Genomic DNA, 8,552 nt, shown 5'->3' with positions numbered 1-8,552 from the left:
TGTACTGTTTTTTTTATCCTAGGTACGCTTTTTACCGATTTCTATATACACTTTTTAAGAATATAGATACACTTTTTTCTAATCTAGGTACACTTTTTTCAAAAATTCTATATACAATTTTTAAGCATGTAATTACACTTTTTTATATCCTAGGTACACTTTCTACTTGATATGATTAATGTGTCTGATATTATTCCAAACTATTGATATCACAAATTCACAACCATTCTTAATATGAAATGAATCTTATCACAAGTTGATGAGAAGCCCACTTTATGGGCCTGATTAATACTCCCTCTCATCCACACTAAAGATTACATTGACTTTATCACACTTGTCGAGACGTGTTTTACAACGTGAATATCTTTAGTTATACATTATTAAAAATTATAAAAATTTGATATTCTTATAGCATTCATGACGATAAACCAAACAAGATCTCACATTACTATATTTTCTCTTATAGATTAAGAATAATATCAAAGATTCTCTACGGCCATGAATAGTGCCAAAAAGTCAATGTAACCTTTGGTCTGGATGGGAGAGAGTAATATTCAACATTTTTACTCCACTCAACTTTGACAAAACCTTGGTAATTAGCAACTTAGCACCAGACCATTATTTCGAATACAATCAACAAAGGCTAAGCTTCATCATAATTTATAACAAATCAAATATGTCGTGCTATAAATGTCCTTTCCCTTTGCTTCATTTAACAATTCAAGTTGTCGTCATTCTTAATTGGACAACCATTTACAACACATACTATTATGTTAGATGCTAGTTTATGAGGAGAGTGTGTAATATGTCAAGCGCAACATGTGGTTTCATGTATATAGCCTTCTTGTTCAGGAAAAACAAAGTACTCCTCCGTACCACATCAAAGGTAACGTAGAAAAAAATGGAGTATTAAGAAAAAGTGGAAAAAGTAAGGGTAAAGAGGGAAAAAATAGATGGGATATGTAACTGTGGGTTTAATTGTGGGTTGGTAGGTGTGGGTATGTAATGACATTTTGTGTAAATATCAAATGAGTATAAGAATAACTTGGTAATGTTGTGGGCCAAATAAGGAATGTTACCTTTAGTATGGTACGTCCGTTTATAGTAAGTGTTACCTTTAATCTGGTACGGAGGGAGTAGTAATCACAGACCCATCATTCAAATATTGGTCGATTACTGGCAGAAAGCACCAAATTGTGTCACACGCAGGTGGGAGAAATTTCTAAAAAAACAAGCTTGTTAAAGAATACAAAGCCAAAATGTAGATAAGGAGAATCCATTTATTAGTTGTGTTTCCCTTAGCGATTATCACTTGTGAAATGTATTTGTTGATAATCCTATTTTGGGTTATATAGTGGAATAGCTTATATGATTACATATGTTTGTTTGGGTTAATCTCCAGAATGAATTTTTAGTGTATGTTTGGTCCGGCTTTTAAAAGTGTTTTTGGAGTTAAAAATACTTTTTGGCCAAACATATCATTATTTGAAAAGCTAAACAAAATTTCTTAAAAACCAAAAAATCATCTTTTTGCCCATAGAAATAGAAGCAGCAATTTGTTGCTTCTGATTTTGAAAAACATTTTTCGAAAATTAAGCTTGAAAAACAAAAACTCATCTTCAATAAGTTAGGCCAAACATGCTCTATGTTTAGTTGAGACATTCAATGCGATATGAACTCGGCGGCGGCGGCAGACAACACGATTGTAGGGGTGAGAGATGATGAAGAGGGAAATTGATTTGGACACCGACGATGTGCAGTTTGTTCGTCGGAGTTGCGCCGGTACCAAGAATGTTCGTCGACGTTGATGTAGACTATCGCTGGCGACGACGGTAGGTTCCTTGGAGTCGTTGCTTGTTGACGATAGCAACACATGAGGGGATTGAAAAGTGTGGGACGAGGGTTGATGAAATGGGTTCGAGGAAGAAGTGTTTTTGGTTTTGGTCGATATATGTGACACGTCGGCGTCGACGAGTTGATGTCGGACCTTGAACAATGGCAATCTGACATGTTGGGAGTATGGGCTTGTTGCTCGTATCCGTGTATGATTGGGAGTCTAGAAATAATTGGATTTGTGGGAGTAATATCACTAATATGGGTCGTTGATATTTGTAATCCAATGGTAGAGATTCGTTCTCACCGTTTTCACTGAGTGTTCATTCTCACCGGATCTTGCCTATATATATATATATATATATATATATATATATATATATATATATATATATATGATCCTTCATCTAAACGTAAACATAAAATAGCTTTTTGTAACCACTACTTCTCCTTTCTTTTGTTTAGTGGTAGTGATTATGGATTATGGTTTTTCTTTCTTTTGTTTAGTGATTATGGATTATTGTTTATAATGTTTGGTAAATACGTATGTTGATTTGCTTTTTATCATCATAGATTTGCAAGGTTATACATGCACTATTTGCTAATCCATATTTTCCATTTTCTGATTGTAGGTGAAAATTGAGCGCGGATTCTCTGTCCCATCTATCACTATATCTTCTGTGTGATATATCATTATTTTAATAGAAATTTTTTATCTATTGTATTATGCGTATGAGGATGTGTCACGAAATAAAGATGATAGAAAAGGAGATGAGACCCAAAAGTGAAACAAATGATATCAACTCGAGAAAACTGCAAGCTAATGTAAGAGACTATCATATTTTATTTATATATGAAAAGGTATGTCAATTTGCCGAATGATTTGTGGTATTTTTATCTTTAATAAATTCTCTAATTCAGTTTATGATCACTAGGCGTTACCCTATTTACCGTTTGATTTATCTGCCTTTCAAATGCAGGTATAGATAATATTATTGTGATTAGTATGATAAGAGAAGATGTTCTAAAATAGTCATCTACGGAGTACTATGTATGCACAGAGCTAAATTTCTATGCATATTTGTGTATATGAAACTTTTTACAACTACAAATAGCAATTATTAAGAGTATTTATTATAAAACCGTCTATCTAATAACGTTCAGTTTCAGATATAAAGTGCTGACTAAGAATATCTACCTAGTATAAAAGCTAGGTTTTTTAAAAGATTGTGATTGGTTCTCAATTTTTTAGCTGGGGACCACTGCAAAAACAATTTCCCTTGAAATTACTCACCCACTTTCTTCAACACAATTAATTACTCCCTCCATTGAACCCCATTTTGCATGTTTATCTTTTGCACATTATTCATAAGCGGACATTCAACTTCAATTTTTTCTCGATACATAAGTTAAAATATATTCATGTGAGATCTTATTTGATTCGTCTTTAAGAGTATATTAAAAATATCTAACTTTTATAATTTTTGCAAATACGTAGCTAAAGATATTTACCGCGTAAAAGTCGCGTTGACAAACGTAATAAAGCAAACATGTAAAAGTGGAGTTGAATGGAGGGAGTATACTCTTTCTTACTTTTTAATATACTCCATATTTTTAATTGAAAGTTATATTATATGGTGTATTATATTATATGATATGGTAATATTATATGATATTATTATTATTATAATATATGATATTTAACATCTCAACTCTTGCTCTTATTTAATTAGCGATTTTACATAAAACCATACATTATAATACAATATGAACATCCAAAAATTACAAATTTCTAATACATTATGCACATCCAAAAATTACAAAATGTTACAAATAATCATTTCATAACATCAAATTACAAATTCCTCATCAAACTCGTGTGTATTCCAGAATTTAACTTCAAGCTTCTTCCTCACCTTCTCCCTATAAGGTATCCATTCCAAAATGCAGAACACAAAAATACACATCTTAATATACAAATATTTAGTTTTATACAAATATTTATAATAAAATTTGTACATTTACAACATTTTAATAAAAAACAACAAAACTCATCAGATTTATGAATATTCTTATTCATAGTTTACAAAAATAAGCAACAATTTTCACAATATCTACGATACATATATAAAAAAAACACCAAATTTTAAATCAGGAAATAATTTTATAGAAATTAAAAAAAATCATCAGATATGTGAAATTACTATTATAAACATAATAAAAAAAATTTAAAATTTAAAATTAAGAGATCTATGATATTAACTGATAATTCACTAATAATTTTATAAAAAAATCAACTTTTAAAAAATAAATAATAATCACGTAAATGATATTTACTTAAAAATTTATAGAGAATTAAAAATAATCGAACTAAACGAATAAAAACAAGAAAAGTAATTTAAGAAGTGTAAAAATAATTTAACAAGTTTAAAATAATTAAACACGGATTGTGATAATTATGCTGCGCGAGTAAAAAAATGAAAGAAATCAGACCTCTAAAAGATATCAATCAATGGTGGCATCTTTGATGAGGATCTAACTAAGAAACGAAGCTAGGATCGTGAGAGGCACAAATCTCACATGGGATGGTGATGAAGATTGAAGATTTAGGAGAGTTAAATGCTGATAAGAGGGAGTGAGGCTAGACGAGATTATAAATGAGTGAAGAGGATGATTTGAGTTTATTATGAATGAAATAAGAGGAGATGCGGTGTCGGCGGTAGTGTCGTCAATTAGAAAACTCAAATGAGAAGGGAGGGAGGGAGGTCAGACGAGAGTCAGGTGCTTGCATTTTTGGTATTTTCGAATTATGAAACCAATGTTTGCTCGGCCCAATGGGCAATGACCCATTTATTGAGCATTCGTGAAAATTCGATAATGTAAGTTATGTAACCCGATTCATATTATGACGATATATTTTGATTATATATAATGCCATGTCTAATACTTCCTCCGTTTTTATACGATATACCCATTTGTTTAGTATATGAGTGGAGCATTTTCATAAAATGAGTACATCATATAAAAATGAAGGAAGTATATATTAGTACTAAAATTTCACCCCACATGACATTAACAGTTAAATGTGCGTGTATAATGTTTTGAAATATATGTTTTAAATTATTAATCTAACAACCATGTTTATAAACGGTATACTTTTAGCTTCATGTACAGGCAATTGTGCTCCATTATTCAATCTCAATAATCGTACACTTTTTAATATAATTTGTATCGAATCAGTGGTAATGATTAATAACTTAAATTATATGTCGATTTTTCAATTGTAGACTTTTTATATTGTAACAACATTGAACATAATCACGCTGGTTTTAGACCATCCACAACAACAAAAAGATCCCCTTCTAAAGTTGATATTTTTACTCTCATCCTCCCACAACAACAAAAAGTTTTTATCTTATGATTTTTTGTGAAACTCATCCAAATTTGATGAGAGTCACAATGAAAATAGTTGCTTTTTATTGGTTATATTATTATTTTTATTGATTATTTTTATTGTGTTTTTTTTATACGATTGGGTGAGAATATGAGAAGGAAGGTTGAAATAGACGGTTAAAATTTATTGTTGTTATGTGAAGTTTTTGGCAAAATTATCATCTTATGATAAAATGAGGTTTAAGTCGTGCGTTTTCAACCCCTGCATTTTTTTGTTGCACGGGTTTAAGCCGTGCGTTTTCGACCCGTGCATTTTTTTGCACGGGCTTAAAACTAGTTACATAGTATAGCATAACCTAACAATAAAACAGTATAGTTGAAAAAGAAATTAATTTTAGAAGATCGTTTTCTAGGATTTTGACCCACTGTTCATATATATTGCGTTATTAACATTACACAAGAGAAATTGCATTATTAGAAAAACACAATTGAATGATCTAACCACTTTAATCTAAGGTGTCGTTTGGTTACCATTGCAAATGTGGAGAAATTAAAAAATCACATGAATTGGAAAAAATGAAGTTGTTTGGTTGCCTAAAATCCCATGATTTACTTTTTCCTAGGAATTGCAAACTCCTCCACGATTGAGGAGTTTAGTTACCTAGCTTCCTCTAGGTAATTGAAAACTCCTGTGTCTGTTTAATTCTTATATGTCAATCAAACGTCTATTTAGTAATTCACATGATTTAGACAATTTACGTGTTTTTGAAATTGAAGGGAGATTAATTCCGTCATAGCAATCAAACAACACATATTTGTAGCAATATTACCGAACAACGCGAGAAACTTTTCGAGCATTTTTCTTTCTCATCTACATATTCTACTTCGTAAAGATAATCTACTTTATTAGCATTTGATTTGCGAGAAGAGGAAAACGTATGTGCTAAAATATTAGAAGTATTTTCCATATATTTTGATACGAGACCAGAAACCATAACAGAATGTCATATTTCTTATCGTTCCTTTAAGGTTTTAAATTATAATGAGTATTCCTCCTCTTTAATATGATATAGCGGTATAAAGAAGCAATTTTGATGTTCTTAAAATTACTAAACCAAGACAACACATAGTTTTGATTTTTGTCTCAAGATACAAGCTTTTAAGAACATCATAATTAATTCTCTACACTTTACTTCTCCTAGTATGAATTTTTTCTGATGTGGAAGATCCACATAGTGGCAACCACAGAGCATACTTTTCCATACTTAGGGTATTTGTGGAGGGGATGACTCATTATACTTTAATACCTTTTAGGAAGATAAGAGCCAAAGCTTAGACTGCCATGGCTCTGATACCAACTTTACGAACACATAGTAAGTACAACCACAAAGGAGGTTGGTTAGGATCGAAGTTGTAATACTAAGAATAAAGAGTAGAACAAGAAGTTGTAAAGCTAGAACTTATATTAGGAATAAGAGTTAAGAGAATTTTGATGTGAAGTGTTTTTTTATTTCAACTTAGCTTGTGTTTGTAAGGTCACAAGCATCTCTATTTATACTACTCAAGGAGGTTACATGATAAGCATGCCACATACACTTGACACACCTTGTTGTACACCTTGTACTACACCTAAGACACTTTGCTAGCTTATTTGTTTTACATATAACACTTATGTAGTGCTTACACCTAGCATACATGATTAGTACAAATAATTTACCTTAATGGTAAATTTGGATTATTTATTTACATTTATATTTTCATGTCTTATTCCCCCTCTCTCCAGAAAAGGGCGGCGTTCACATTGAGCTGTTACTGTCATCAGAATCACTTTCTTCACTTCTTCATATATATTCATCGATATATATTTTAAGACCTGGAATATATTTCTCAACCATACGTGGATGCCTATCAACTCTGAACCTTGGGTGGTCATGATGATTGCTGGGCCAGCAGTACTGGCTATGAAAGCTGTTTTGGGTGGATTTTGCGCAGGGCGAAATCAGGTCAGAGAAGATTTAGGTAGGTTTAACTAGCTCTAGTTAGTCTGTAAATCAGGTCGTCAGGGTGAAATGCAAAAGTGAAAGTACAATAAAAAGAACAATAATAAGACAAAGAATTTTGTACGTGGAAAACCCTTAAATGGGAAAAAACCACGGGCACCAAGTCAGGAGAGGATTTCACTATTATATTGAGTATTTAGCACAATGGGATGTAATTATCTTAAAAGTTGTGTAAGAATATTTTATGCTAGAATTTGTCTTGTATATGTCTTCTGTCTTCAAATGATTTTCAAATGCTTCTTATATAATCATCTACTGAACGGCTGGTAAATCTCTTCATAAATGCTAAATATTCCGTATTAATTACCCATAATAATATCCATTATTACGTCCTTAATTACTGCTTTAATTGCTGAATCTTCCCATTTAATGTTGTGCGCATATTCTTCTTATAATATGATCTCCTGGTCTGATATCGTCTTGATATTTTGACCGTTGTCCTCTCCATGGCCTGACGCCTATCTTCATGTGTCCTGACACCTTGACATCTTGACACCCTGTCAGTTAGTCCAAGGCAAGATTTTGATCAGGGATATCTGCGGATTTCCAGGCCCAACAATTGCCCCTTATCTCCTTATTTTCGATGTGTCAGGACAAAAAATAAGGAGATAACTTCAATCTTTGGAAAACTGTTCAACGGTTAAATTGTGGCTAGTTAGTTCCTGTAACGGCTAGTTTGTTCAGTTTGTGACGCGTGTTGTATTTACTGCAATTTCTTCAATGATTATCCATCCAAATTGCGGTAGAAACCCTAGTTTCACCCACTATAAATACCCTCTCACTTCATTAAGTTAATCTTCACAAAAAAATCTGCTTTGCCCTCTTCTAATAATTTTCTTATTCAGATTCCTTAATTCCCCGTTTTTAATCTTCGTCTAATTTTTAATAATCCCTCAACAATGGCCGCAAAAAAGAAATCTACCAGGGTAATGCCTTCTGGAACTCCACCTGCTCAAAACCCTGAAGAAACCACTTCTGAAAACATTCCTTCATCTTCTGCTGTTCAACCTCCTGTGGTTGGTAAAACGAATGATTCTCCTCTTGAGATGATTTCAATTTCCCATGGTGATTTCCAATTCAAACCCACAAAAGCTTTGAAAGATGATCAGTCTCTCTCAAATCGCTTGAATCCTGAATTTGAAAAGGTGCTGAAATATAAGGGAATCATTCCTGCTGATTCCGAAGTTTGGATCCCTGAAGATTCTCCTATCAGGGATGACTGGGCATGTCCTGGTTGGTTCTGTATTCATGAATGGGCCTTGAGGG

This window comes from Silene latifolia, chromosome Y (genome assembly GCF_048544455.1).
Source record: "Silene latifolia isolate original U9 population chromosome Y, ASM4854445v1, whole genome shotgun sequence".
In the NCBI taxonomy this organism is placed as follows: domain Eukaryota; kingdom Viridiplantae; phylum Streptophyta; class Magnoliopsida; order Caryophyllales; family Caryophyllaceae; genus Silene; species Silene latifolia.
This window is presented reverse-complemented; position numbering follows the sequence as displayed.